This window comes from Lynx canadensis, chromosome B1 (assembly GCF_007474595.2).
Source record: "Lynx canadensis isolate LIC74 chromosome B1, mLynCan4.pri.v2, whole genome shotgun sequence".
Lineage (NCBI taxonomy): Eukaryota > Metazoa > Chordata > Mammalia > Carnivora > Felidae > Lynx > Lynx canadensis.
Genome location: NC_044306.2, coordinates 173,034,474 through 173,049,519, shown reverse-complemented (window position 1 = coordinate 173,049,519; position 15,046 = coordinate 173,034,474). Strand labels below are relative to the sequence as shown.

Here is a 15,046-nt window from a genome sequence, read left to right as displayed (position 1 = left end):
AAACCTCACCTTAACTATGTCATCAAATACCTGCAAATCAATGTAAACTTTTACCTGAAAACAAAACACAGAAAGTTCAATGAAAGTTTACTCATATACTGCTAAGTCCTACAGCTAATAGCTACAACACTTTGGAAAAGTAATTTGGCAATATGTATCAAAACTGCAGGGGTACCTGGCTGGCTCAGTCCATAGAGCATGCTTCTTGATCTTGGGGCCGTGAATTCTGGCCCCATGTTGGGTGTAGAGTTACTCAAAAAAAAAAAAAAGAAAAAAAAAAAAAAAGAAAGAAAGAAAAAAAAAACCTCTAAAAATGTTCTTGTCACTGACATGTGTTTTATCTGTGATTTATTTTTAAATACTCCAACAGAGCGGGGAAAGCAGAACGATGGAAAGGAATAAATCTTCCGTACAGAATTCCAAATACTGTAAGTAGATTTAACCCCTCGAAGAGGTAAAGCTTAACTCTCCTCTGACCTTGAGTGTGGACTTGACTTAGTGACTTACTTATAAAGAGTAGAATATAGAAAGCAAAGGTGACTTTATAGTGGAGAAACCTAGCAAATACTACCTTAACCAAAAGATCAAGGTATATATCATGAGTGATAAATCATGCTGATATTATGTACTCTTTATTAATATGTGGTGAGAAGGGCAGTTCATGTCTGTAGTATTCTTCCCCCCAAACACTAAGTCTAATCATGAGAAAAAATCATCAAACCCAAACTGAGGAATTCTACAAACACCTAATCAATACTCCTTCAAAACTGTCAAAGACATCAAAAACAAGGAAAGAACACAAAACTTAACACGGATCAGAGAAGACAAAGCAGACTAATACTACTTCCAGGTGATCCTAGGAAAGTCCTTACAAATGATAAAAAGAAATAGATTACTGACATTTTACTTATCTTAAATTAGTAATATTGGGTAATATACTATTAATTCCACAATTATCCATTGCTCTCCAGAAACTTTTTGGGATCACCCTCCCTATAATTCTATCAAGAGGCTAATAAATTAATTTTTACTTGAAGTAGAGTACTGTATACTAGGCCTTTCAATGTTTCAATCCTTTTACATTTTATGACTTAGCGTCTCTGGCCTCTGCTGTCCCTGCTTCACTGAGGTCTCAACATAAACTTAGCATGACTTAGCATACCACAAACTTTCCTTTTAAAATAAATTCCCTCTGGTATCCACATAAAAACATAACAAAATGTCAGCTTATCCTTTATACATCTCGGATCCATTCCTTAAAATAGGGCTCCAGGCTGGCTCAGTCAGTGGAGCATGTAACCCTTAATCTTAGGGTCATGAGTTCAAGCCCCACATTGGGTTTATCACTTAACTTACAAAAAAGGCGGAAGAGGAGGAAGAGTAGGAGGAGAAGGGGAAAACAATCAGTTCTAACAATCCAGAATTACTACAACTTGATTTTTCCTTTATTTTTCTCAAGGCTGAATTATAAAAATACGTAACCTTATTTAAACTCCCTACTTTTTTGCCAATCTCTAGTTGTTTCTCTTCTTCAATAAAGGTTAGTTCCCTACCCTGCTTCCAAGAGCAATATTACTAAAAATTCATTTCCGTCATAAGAAATGAGTCAGAAATCCAGTATGCGCAATGTGAAATTCTTGTGGTTAAAGAAAAAAAAAAAAGTATGTAGAATTACTATATGCCCAGAATTTAAACCCAGGGAAGAATTATGCTACGTTAAAATGACTGTACTGGTTCTGTTAAGGAGATCAGATGATGTTTTTTTCTTCTTCTTTTCCTAAGTTTCCATACTACATTTTACTGCTTGAATCAAATTACATATTTACATAAGGGTATGTTAATTTGTATATACATATAAACATTCATATACACATTAAACAAATGATTCTACCCAAAATACTAAAAGGTTGTTGCCAAAACTCCCACACATTAATAACTTAAACATGAATTTTTATCTATAGAGAGAGGTTTGCAAATAGTCTAAAACCTTAAGAATTTAGTATTTAAAAGTAATTATATAATTGGTTGCCTCTGGAAAGGGTGGCTAGGGGACAGAAGTAGTAACAACACTTCTGAACTATTCAAAAAAATATTAACTTTTTAAAAGAATAATCTTACTGGAAGTTTCTTGTTCTTCCCACTGCCAGAACCATTAGCTCTAGGAACAAATAAATGAATCTCAATTTTCTCTTGAACTGAATATACTAAATTTTCTTAACCCTCTGTCTGACCCTCTGTCATCGCTGAATTTGTTGGCTAGACTTAATATATAATAAAAGGGCTTCTAAACTTTATAAGTAAATGTATTACAAAATGAAACAAATCATATCAACAAGAAATGACTAAGTATATACATGGATACTTGTAAAATCAGTCTTTGCCCTAAATGTGAGATAATCATTCTTTGCAAACTCAGTTTTCCAAAGTTTATCTTTCCCTAAAAAATATGTACACTTATCATGATGAGTGAGCACTGAGTAATGTACACAATTACTGAATCACTGTATTGTACACCTGAAACTAATATAACACCGTATGTTTACTATACTGGAATTAAAATTAAAAACTTAATAAAAAAAGTTGACCTTTCCCTGCTCCTACTCACTCTCTGGTAGAAACTTTAAAAAGAGAAATCAAAATGTTGAAATAACAGTATAAATACCACAAACTATCAATGTTTATATAATGCTTTGTCAAACTGAGTTTAAAATGAAGGCAGGGGCACCTGGGTGGCTCAGTTAAGCATCCAACTCTTGATTTCAGCTCAGGTCATGATGTCACGGTTCCTGAGTTTGAGCCCCAACTCGGGTTCTGCACTGACACCATGCAGCCTGCTTGGGATTCTCTCTCTCCCTCCCTCTCTGCCCCTACCCTGCTCGTGTTCTCTCCCTCTCTCAAAATAAATAAACTTTAACAAAAAATGTTTTAAAAAAATACACAGGGGCACCTGGATGGCTCAGTAGGTTGAGCATCCAACTTCAGCTCAGGTCATGATCTCATCATTCCTGAGTTCGAGCCCTGCATTGGGCTCTTTGCTGACAGCTCAGAGCCTGAAGCCTGTTTCAGATTCTGTGTCTCCCTCTCTGTCTCTGCCCCTCCCTGGCTCATGCTCTGTCTTTGTCTCTCAAAACTAAATAAACATTTAAAAAAATTGGGGGGGGGGGGGGCCTGTGTGGCTCAGTCGGTTGAGCATCTGACTTTGGCTCAAGGTCACGATCCCACAGCTCTGTGAGTTCGAGCCCCGCATCGGGCTCTGTGCTGACAGCTCAGAGCCTGGAGTCTGTTTCAGATTCTGTGTCTCCCTCTCTCTCTGCCCCTAACCCACTCACATTCTGTCTCTGTCTCTCTCAAAAATAAATAAACATTCAAAAAAAATTTTTTTTTATATACAGACAAAAAAGAAAAAAAGGAAAAAGACAAGGACTGGACTAGTTTTGTTTTCACAGGGCAAATCCAGAATCAAAGACATCTTGGATGCACATCATAGGTGGGATGACAAGCAGAAAAACAAAGGTGGAGGAAGGAGAGGGATAAAGATAATACAACAACCTAGTAAATAAGTAAACCTAGGAAATAAGAAATAAATTCTTTTTATAGAATTTTCTGAACATACCAACTACAAAATGTATTTATCTATACATCAAAGCTTAAATCACAAATGAATGAAGGAATCAGTATTTTAATAAATGGTCTTAGGAAAACCTGCTAACAGTTAAGAAGGAAAAAACCCATCAGTAATTCTAGAAGGCAATTTAGGTGAATATTTATTTGACCATTGTGGAAGAACTACCACACACAATGGAAAATACCAACAAATTTACAACATAATACCGTGTACATTAAAAAAAAAAAAAAACCCAAATAAAATAAAAAGAGCAAAAGAATTGGGGAAAAACCACATTCAACTAATATGGCTCACAAAGGCATCTTAATAACAGAGCATATGCAAACAGATTCTTAAATAAATTGTAGAATGCATTTGAGATTACAAATTATAATAATTTTTACGGCAATATGAATCCAGAAGTTAAAAAAGGTTCGTGGCCTCTGAATAACTCAGTTTCTATTTTTAAAAATCTGAAACACAAAGAATTATGTACAAAGATGGTTCTCATAACAGTGAAAAACTAGAACAATCTAAATGGGTAAAAGGGAATGGTTAAATTATGATACATTCTATGAAGTATTAGGCAGCCAAATGTTTCATTTTCTTTCATAATGACATGGGGAAATGATCACAACACAATATTAAAGTATATCAAATAGTATATAAAAATAAGCACAGCACATGCACATGGTTAAAAAAGCACAAGAAAACACAAACTCAAAAAAGTTGAAAGCATGCATACCAAAAACTTCAACATTGGGTATCTCTAGGTGACAGGATTTTACCTTTCCCTTTATACATTTTATTTTTTTTAACTTTTGAAAAAAGTTTATTCACTTATTTTTGAGAGAGAGAACGAGTGAGCACAAGTGGGGGGAGGGGCATAAAGAGAGGGACACAGAATCCAAAGCAGGCTCCAGGTTCTGAGCTGTCTGAGCCACCCAGGTATCCCTACACATTTTATTTTTGAAGTATCATATAATGATCATACATGAACTCTTATAATAAGGAAAAAATTTCTGGATACTGCAGCTAAACCCAGGAAAACTAACTCAGATTTACCAGTAAATAAATGGCAAAAAGTAAATAAATAAAACATTAAGATATGGCAGGGATATGGTTAAGAGATTTAGGAGGCATCAATTAATTAAATGCAATGTACAGACCTTGTTTGAATCCTGATTCAAACATTATAAAAGGACATTTATGCAAGAACAAGGTACTCTGAATACTGACTGGATCAAATAACATTTAGGAATTACTAATTTTTTTTTTTAACATAACTACAATGTCAATTACACATCTAAAAAGAGTCCTTATCTCTGAGAGATCCTACTAGGTATTTTCAGTTACCGAGATATAATGCCTGGAAACTAGTTGAAAATAATCCTGCAAGGGGGAAGAATACACAAAATAAAACAGCCATGAGTTAAATAATTGTTGAAGCCAGTTGATGGGTACACAGGAACTCATTATACTATTTTACCTTTTAGTACCAAAAATTTCAAACATACTTAAGGTTTTTTTTTTTTTACTACAGTTTTAAAGAAAAAACACACTTCAGTTTCCCTCCATGCAAACATAGGGCTCTTCTTGAGAAAGCAGGGATAACCAAGGCTGTTTCAAGAAGGATGAAAATAATCTTTCTACTGTGATTTTAAGAAAGTGATTTATGATAAAATCAACTTTTCAAACAGCCAATCGAATCTTTACAGTGATCAAGAATGGTATCAAAATTCTTTCCCTTCAAAAAAATAAAAATAAACACCCACAGCAAGAGCACAATGCAAAGTAACAATTTAGAATGCATGCAATTTGTTTTTTAAGACAGAAAATAGAAATGATGGTCAATGAAATGGGGAACTCAGAATAAGTATTCTATGCATTTTTTTCTAAAAAGCATCAATTCTACTGATGAAAACTTGAAAGTTATAAAACCAAGAAAGTGAACCAAATGCCAGAAACTGCTAGAACTGCTTCCAGGACATTCAGGGAGACTACACTTGAGTTTGCTTTCCACTCTTATTCTTAACCTTATTCCCAATTATATCATATAGGGAATTACTCACCTCTAAAAATAATTTCCTTCTAGAAACAGCTTTCTGACCCCAAGTTTTTATGCAGAGGTTTTTATTCCATAGTAAATTAGACAACTGACCAAACAAAAGAGAAGAGATATCCCAAAACTTTGGCCATCTTTCATATTAAACATGGAGAACAAAATATTTGTCTATCAATTTGAGTAAAATATCATTATCATGCTATATACTAATATACTACAATTAAGCGGTTGGGATTAATTTTATCAGATGATCCAACATCTCAATGTAATAAGGTGTTCAAATTCACTCATACACAACACATATTCACTTGCTCTATTCTTTTATCAGAAATGGATCTTAAGCAAACATAGCCATACCTGTAGTTTATATTTGCCTGTAGCTTAACTAACTACTTTCACATGCTATCAACACCCCTTCTGACAAAGTCAAAGCAGGAAAATTATCCCTGTTTTTAAATGAGGAAAATAGGGGGCACCAAGGTGGCTTAATTGGTTAAGCATCTGACTCTTGATTCGGCTCAGGTCGTGATCTCACAGTTGTGAGATCAAGCCCCACATTCAGCTCTGTGCTGAGCATGGAGCCTGCTTACGATTCTCTCCCCCTCTGCCTCTGTCCCTTTCCCACTCGTGCATGCCCACACTCACTCTCTCTAAAAAATAACATAACATAACATAACATAACATAACATAACATAACATAACATAACATAACAATGAGAAAAATAGGTTCAGGGAAGCTAGCAATTTGACCATGATCACACATCTAGTATGAGATGAATTCTGGACAGGAAGTGACAATGTAAATTCCTGACCAGGGCTCATTCCACATCTTTCTGATATGACCAATCATGCTAGTGACATTTCTTTCAATCTTACAAAGACAACTTCAGAGCAGTACAGAAATTAGATGACTATCAACTGACTTCCTATTACTTCTTATCAATGACTTACTTTTCTCTTAAACTACATTTGCATCTCTGATAGGAAGTAGACAAGAAAAGGATACAGACACAAGTTCAAATTAGTCAATCATTTGCTAAAAACTGTGCTAAAGCTATATCTGGGAGAAGTTAAAGACATTTTATGTTTTTAATTTAAATGTTGAGGAGCACCTGGGTGGCTCAGCTGGTTAAGCGTCTGACTCTTGATTTTGGCTCAGGTCATGATCTCACAGTTCCTGAGATCAAGCCCCACATCAGGCTTTGTGCTAGCAGTGCAGAGCCTACTTAGAATTCTCTCTCTGCCCCTCCCCTGCTCATGTGAGCTCTCTCTCTCTAAATAAAGAAACTTCAAAAAAATAAAATAAAATAAAATAATTTAAATGTTGAAATTAAATCCCATGATATACCCTAAATGTTACAATCTCTGCGCTTTGGAGTTGAGACTCCCTGAATTCTATCACAACAAATTTTAAAACTCAAATTACTAGCCAAGCAATTATAATTACAAATTCCCTATAATATTCCCTATACTGATCCAATAGGATGACCCTATATTGTTCCACCTAGAATGAGGTATTTGTAAGAGAAAGTACAATAAGAACCATCTCTGAAATTCTTACAAAATATTTTTACAGGATTACAAAAAGCTTCAAGGCACTCTTTCAGAAAGAGCATACTATTCAAAAGGAAGAGATCAAAGCAGGCTAGAAAGAATAACAACAAAATACTTATTTTCCACAGAGTGTAATGGGAATGTACACAAGAAACAAGATGAGTGTTACCAATAGGTCTGTGCAAGATATCACTGTATAGGTAGGGTATACATTACCTACATGTATGAGGATGACAAGCCTTCATTTACTCATAATTCAACAAATCACAACTTCACAAGTGTTACTATTAAAACTTTGGGGATGCAGCAGTTCTCACCTATTCATTTAAATAGAGAAGAACCGAGTTCCGGAGAGCCTCAGTGACTTACCCAGTGTCACAAAGCAGAGGTGTGATTCAAACCCATGTCTTCTCTCACTTCTCCTTTCCTCTGAAGTATATATCTAACAAGGCTTCGGGGGACTAAGAAACTGGCAGAAGAGTTCAGAGGAGGATATAAAAGAAATAAAAGGCATCCCTTACCTCTAAGAGCTGCAATCAATTATTAATTATAATTAACTCATATAATAATAATTACATACCAGTGTATAATTAACAGCCAAAATAAATGTCACAGACAAGTGACCTCTCAGGAGAAAGCTCAAAATCAAAGTATTTCTCTCCTCAACTAACCTTCCACCCATCGCTTCTAAAAGCTTAACTCTTCAAGGACATCAAGAATTTCTTCAGCTCCTTAATTCCTCCATATCTCTGCAGGATTCTATAAAAGGTCCACCCCAGGGCTGCCTACCACTATTCTAGAAACTCTCAGTTAATGTACTCGATTTCCCTATGTCTTAGACACTACCTTCTCTTTCCTCAGTGACCTTTTTCTTCCTTAACCTGTATTTGATTGTATTCTAGGAATCACCTTAGGCTAAAACATCATGGGATAGCAGAATACATCTTAGATAAACAATTCAAGTTACAGCAGTGCTGAGAAAAGGATAAATTAGCTTCTCTTTGACTTCACTTTCTCTATCTATAAAACAAGAGCAATAACTGAAACTATTCTTTTTAAAGGGTTGTTTCGAAGATCAAGCAAGAATGTGTAAGAGTGCTTTATAAGCTGTAAAATGCTCTGGGCCAATTCAAGTCTTAAGCCCTTATGTTTTAAATTTATCTTGAACTCTCAGCCTGAGATCTCTGTATACTGCTTTGGCAGGTTTGTATTCCCCTGGGGCTCAGCTATCGCTCTTCTGCATAAAAGATACAAAGCAGAAAGAAGTCTTCTGTTCTGAATCTTGGTCCCTCACCTATGAATTTCCTGACCTTCCCTGGATGTTCCTTACTTTTGTACAGTCCCAAAGATTCTCTCTCAGTCTTTTATTTATTTATTTATTTATTTATTTATTCATTCATTCATTCATTCATTCATTCATTGTGAATGGTCTGTAAAATTTATTGTGAATGGTCAAATAAAGGAAAACTTTTCAAATGAACCATCTTTGTATCCAATATCATAACCAAATTTTTCATATTCTAAAAATGTTTTCTAAAATTTACACAAGAATACTTATTAGACATGTTCTGAATTTAAAAAAAATTTTAAGTTTTTAATTTACTTTTTAAAGTAATCTCTATACCCAACATGAGGCTTGAAATCAAGACCCCAAGATCTAGAGTCGCATGCTCTTCCAACTGAGCCAGCCAGGCGTCCCCTGAATAAAAAACTTTTAAACTAAGGAAAAAAGTCTGTTTTTCCTAAGTTACAAACAGAAAAATTCAACAGAAGATGATATAAAAATTCCATACTATGTAATACCAAATCATAGTGGATACAGGTTACTTATCTTAAGAAAGCAATTTTCAACAGCTCTTGTTACAAAATACAGTACTAGTGTGTTCTGAAATTGTGAAGTACATCACAAGTAATATTACAAGTTTGTGAATAATTTACATCATTCAAAGAGAGTGGAATCAAGACTTTTTCTCTCATTCATTTGCTTGCTTATATGATTTCTTGAACAGAAAGAAATATGGTTACTGCTCTCCCAATTCATGTAATCCCTCTCATCCATACTACAACCTAGATAACACATTTATAGACAGATGCACATAAATGCCACTCGTGATGACAGGAAAAATGCTTAGACCCAATGTGATAAAGAAACCAATATTGTTAAAAAATGAAATTTGAATAAACACCACAGATTTTTTTTGTCTTCAAAATTTTAAGCAAGTCAGTTTCTTTTATATTACCTTTGCTAAGAGTAACAAAGCAACAAAATACATACTATGTAAAAAAATTAACTTGTGTTTTAAAAAGTATATAGTGATATAAAACAAGCTAGCAGCCAGAACACCTCTAAGTCTGTTGCATATACCAGGAAGATGCTTACTGCTTTCCTATCTTGATTTGAAACATCTTTATTTTAAGCTGTTAAATTCTGAAAACACTGCACATGTAGTACTTATCAATGAGTGCAGTCAAGCAAAAACCACCTTCATTTTGTATTTTTAAAAAGCTGAGACTCACATCTGTGCCACGACCTAAATTTAAAATAGGAAATGAAAATTCAGTAGGAAAATAAGCTATGAGAAGGTAACTTTCTCCAAAACAAGAGCACTGAGGTTTAAAATGTTATTAACAAAATAGAAACCTATTACACATCTAAAAATTAGGTTTTCGTTTAGAAGAAAGATTTTAATTTTTCAAAGGAGTTGATTTTTTTACATTTATTTTTTAATTTTTTAAAATGAGAGCGTGAGCAGGAGCGGGGGGAGAGACAGAAGAGAGGAGAACAGAATATCTGAAACGGGCTCTGTGCTAACAGCAGCAAGCCTGATGCAGGGCTCAAACGTACAAACTGTTGAGATCACGACCTGAGCGGATGTTGGATGCTCAACCAACTGAGCCAGCCAGGTGCCCCAGGACTTGATTTTTTTTTAAACAATACACATTTATAGTTTCAAAATTCAAATAACAAGAAGTTTTTCCTTTTTTAAAGTAAAGTTAAAAGTACTTTTCTCCCCTCTGAGGTAATCTCTATTAAAAACTCTCATGTAGGGGCACCTGGGTGGCTCAGTCGGTTAAGCAGCCGACTTCGGCTCAGGTCATGATCTCGCATGATTTCAGATTCTGTGTCTCCCTCTCTCTGACCCTCCCCTGTTCATGCTCTGTCTCTCCCTGTCTCAAAAATAAATAAAACGTTAAAAAAAATAAAAAATAAAAAAAAAACCTCTCATGTAAATTTTCTAGGCATCACAAATACATGTACACTGTATATACTTGTCAAATTACGATTAAAACCACTACATTTCAAATCATTAAAAAGTCTTAAATATAACTTAAAAAAAAGAATTAGACTGGTTGCTCTAATCATTGAAAGCTTAGGTTAACTTTTAAAGCCATGGTTCATCACAGTATCATTTATAATGGTGAAACTGGCAACTACACTCATGTCCAACATTAAATGAAAACTCCAAGTAATCAAGCTTATTCAAAATATCTTCTAAAATATAGCCAGTTAAGGGGTGCCTGGCTGGCTCAATCAGAAGAGTGAGCGACTCTTGATCTTCGGATCTTGAGTTTGAGCCTCAGGTTGGGTGCAGAGATTACTAAAAAGAGAAAGAAAGATTTAAAAAAAATAAAAAGTAAAAAAAAAAAAAATGTAGCCAGTTAAAAATAAGAAAGTTTCTAGAAATCAAGAAAGTAGAAAGTTTCTAAGGCCATGGTAAAAAGCTCATTAAGTTAAAACAAAAACAAAAACAAAACCCCACAAAACTAAACTAAGATACAAGCTTATGTGGGTATTACATCTTATTTACACCAAAGATGAAGTTTATTTTTTGTTTAAAAAAATTTTTTTAAGTTTATTTATTTATTTTGGGGGGAGGGTGGGGCAGAGAGAGAGTAGAGAGAGAATCCCAAGTAGGCTGTGCGCTGTCAGTACAGAGTGCAACACGGGGCTCGATCCTATGGATCTCAAGATCGTGACCTGAGCTGAAATCAAGAGTCAGATGCTCAACCGACTGAGCCACCCAGACGTCCCCCAAAGATTCATTTTAAATAAATAAATAAAAGACTGGAAGAAAATGCCATGTACAGAGATAACTTCTGAATGAGAAGATTACAGATTTTGTTGTGTTGGGCTTCATATACTACCGTCTTGCAGCTTTTCATAACAAGCATCTCTTATGTTAAAAAAAAAAAACAAAACACAGGGGCTATTAGAAATCCATCTTCAATTCATGAAAGGAGTTCTACTAGCATATTCTGACAGCTGTAAAAAGTAGGTTTACTTACTATAACTTCTATGATCATGGAAGATCAGTCAATACTGCTGCCATATAAAGTCCATGAACTTTGGGTCAGGGGAAAATTGGGTTTGAATCCCAACAGTACCAGTGGCTTTACCCTGGGCAACTTACCCAACTAGTCAGAGCCTGTTTCCTGCAGTGTAAATTAGGAATAACAGTATCTGACTTGGAGGACTGATGTGACAAGTAAATGGGAAGTGTGTGAAGGAATTCAAGGGGCTGGCAAATATAGCCATAAAAGGTAAATGCCACTATTATTGATATTCAGGCAGGTAACCACTGTTTAATTTCAGACTCAAATAATTTTCAGCCCTTTTTCAAAATGGCTTTTAAAGTGCCCAAACTGCTCTTTATCCAAATGGAGGATCTGCTGATATGTGCCCAACTACAGAAACAACCATTCATATGGTTAGTACTTATTATGTGGGCCAAAACACGAATATGCACATAAACACGTACCAAAAGAATACCTTTACTTATAAGCCTGTAGCATGTATCAGTTAATCATCTAAGAAGTTTTATGGTCATAAAAAGTCCTTATAGAAGCCAAAATATAACAAAGAACAGTTGGGAGTGCTTCACTTTCTGCAAAATCTTTATATTTCATATACCAATATATCACTATTTATTAATTTGGACAATTTAGGGTCTTGTATTGAGGTTTTGTTCTAAGTCCTATTAAATTATATGGGAAAAGATCACAAATAATTCCTTTTAGCAATGTACCATTTTTTACAAACACAGATTAAAGTTGCTATTTTTCTTCTTTTATTTGTTACATCAACATGCCTACTGATTGTCTAACTGGTCCTCCCTGACCTCATGGGTCTTCCGATCAAATAGGCCAGATAGCCACATACAATTAAATACAGAAAGTGAAGTGATGGGATCAGAAACATTGCTATTTACAGAAGCCTGAGGTGGGTGAGGACAGAGCTCTGGTAAAGGTCTTGTGTGACCTGAGCCTCACAGTTAGCTAGGCTTAAAGACTAGGAAGAAACTAAAGACAACCAGTATTTTTCTAGATTAAGTTCCCCCACCTCAAAAAAATCAACACACCAATCAAATTTAACATTTTTTTAGCTCATTTGGAAAGAGGTCTTGCAGTGAAAAATCTATTCAGTTTACAATGATCCAATGATAGTCCAAATAGTTAATCACTCACATCAATGGAGAAAATACAGAAAGAATTCAAATGACTACATAAGCAGGCAGAAAGCGGTAGGCTTTTGGTGTGTGGAAGACAAGGTAATGCACAGGAAGGAGAAAACTTTAAATACTTAAAATTTACTTTAAGCCTGGTAGGCTCTCAATACAACAAAGCAAGAAGACCTAGGAGTTTTTACAGAGGTCCTCTCCCTCTGCAACTTTGCCTGTGCAACTTCAGCAAAAAGACCAACAAACCAATGGACTTCATTAAGGATTGGATTGGAAATGATAGAATACACTATCTTGCCCTTAACAAAAACATGGTCTATCAAAACCAAAGTACTGTGTACAATTCTAAACACTAGTTCAGAGGCAGTAGGGTACAGTGATTAACAGATATGTTCAAGTCCAACTTTCTGCTACTTACCATGTCACAGTTCCTTCATGTGTAAAATGGAAGTAGGAATACCTACGTCAGAGTTGTTCTACATCTACAGTTAACTGAAAAACATGTAATTTTTTAGCATAGTACCTAACACGTAAGAGAGTTCCCCAAAATGGTAGCTATCATTATTACTACAAAGCAAGAAGTAATCTCCCAGAGAAAAGCCATTAAAATATTAAGAAACATTCTCAAACTTTGATATGCATTAAAATCACCTCAAGGGCTTGTTGAAAATGCAGATTCCTGGAACCCATTCCTCCCAGGGATTAATTCTACAGTTCTAAAGTAGAATGTAGCCATGCTCTGGCCCAAACATCAAGAATTACTGAAGTAAGAGAATCAAGGCACTGTCCTATTAAAAAAAAAAAAAAAAAAAAGACTCAAAACTAGGATTCTTCTATATGAAGGGCTTATCTAAAACTGACAGTATCTTCAAGAGGAATACAGACATGTTCAGCAAGTTCATTCATTCAACTAACATTCATTAAGTACCTACTAGGCAGAGAATAGGAAAACATCCCCAGGATCCCAATTTTCACAGTTTAACTTCTAGCATAGGAACCAGAATATTAAAAAAATAGGGAAATTCCAGATAGTGCAAAATGTTATGAATAAAATAAAAGAGAACGGAGAGAGAACTGGGGAGAAATTTCCTCAAAGAAACATCTGAAACCTGAATGACATGATGGAATCAGCCATAGCAAGATCTGGGAGAATACTGAAGCCACAGGGTACAGCAAGCTCAAATGCCCTAAGGCAGGAACAAGCCTAGCAAGTTCCCAGCTTGTCCTAGTGGGTCTAGAACACAGGAACAGACATGGCCAGGCCCTAGGGTACTAATCTAGGCAGAGCGATACAAGGTGAGTTAAGGGAAGGAGGCTGTTCCAGAACACGTCGTTTGTATTTTATTCTGAATGTGATGAAAGGCTCTCCAAAAACAAGGCAACATAATTTACACTTTAAAGGATCTCTGGGCTGTGGTAAGGGGAATTACCATAAAAAGCCAAAGTGGAGGCAGGGAGGTCAGGAGGTTACTACAGTAGGCCAGATATGGTGAAAGGTGACAAAGGTAGAGGCGGTAGCGATGGGTAGTAATGGCCAAATTTAGAATATAAACACTCCAATTAAGGTAAGTCAAAGAAAAAAGAACTAAGTCACAAAATAAGTAGTAAGCATCTGGGACTAATTACCCAAGAGATACAGAATAAAAATAGACTTAAAGGTTCTAGGTAAGTTCACAACTAACAGATGTAAATAGGTTATTAGTATACTTAGGATACTTCCTAGACAGTACTTATCTTTTGAAGCTGAGGTGAAGGGAACATTTCCTTCTCTTTTGGCACCACCAAGAAGGCACTGGGCTAAACGGGCATACATCCAAGACTCTTCAGTGTGATTCATAAAGTCAAATCTTTCAGGACCTCACTAACGGAGGCCTGGACAGCTGGTCAGCATTTGGAGCACAGTGTAGCTATGGAACAGAACTAAAGCTTTACCTGAATCAAATCACTAAATTAGCAAAACTCTTTTAAACTACCTGTTATCAACTTAGGCTATTTTGTGCCTGCTCTCCCAAGGGTTAAACAAGAAAACCTTCCACGGCTACACAATGCATATTAACTTCTTCGTATTATCGTAAAAGTTTGGGAGGAAAGGTTTGGCAAATATACAGTGAATATACCCTAAAAGATAGGTTCCAAAAGTCCGTATCTATTAAAATATAAATTTTGTTACTCCAAAGTACTACTATGCGAAAAAGCAAGGTTACAGAAAAGCATATGCAGTTATGATACCATTTTTGAATAAAATGTCTAACTGCAAAAAAGAAGTCTGGAAGGATATAAACCACTAACATTTTGGTCATCTCTGGATGGCAGGATTATCAATGACTTATTTTCTTGTTTATTAATTGTATTAATTCTCTAATT

The 15,046-nt window shown here is 35.3% G+C and overlaps 1 protein-coding gene across 7 annotated transcripts in view; it reads right to left on the bottom strand.

Moving 5' to 3' along the window:
• Positions 1-15,046, bottom strand: part of SMIM14 (small integral membrane protein 14) — a 127,138-nt gene that overhangs the window by 63,925 nt on the left and 48,167 nt on the right. Inside the window, exons 1-2 of one of the 7 annotated variants that reach the window (XM_030314013.1) lie at positions 13,334-14,589; positions 13,101-13,174 (exon numbers count right to left, since the gene is read on the bottom strand). The exons of 5 other annotated variants lie outside the window; for them this stretch is intronic. The gene's annotated coding sequence lies outside the window, so the exon portion shown is untranslated. Of the gene's footprint in view, positions 1-7,592; positions 8,198-13,100; positions 13,175-13,333; positions 14,590-15,046 lie in introns of those variants that run through there. One more of the 7 variants, XM_030314011.2, reaches the window with a different exon arrangement.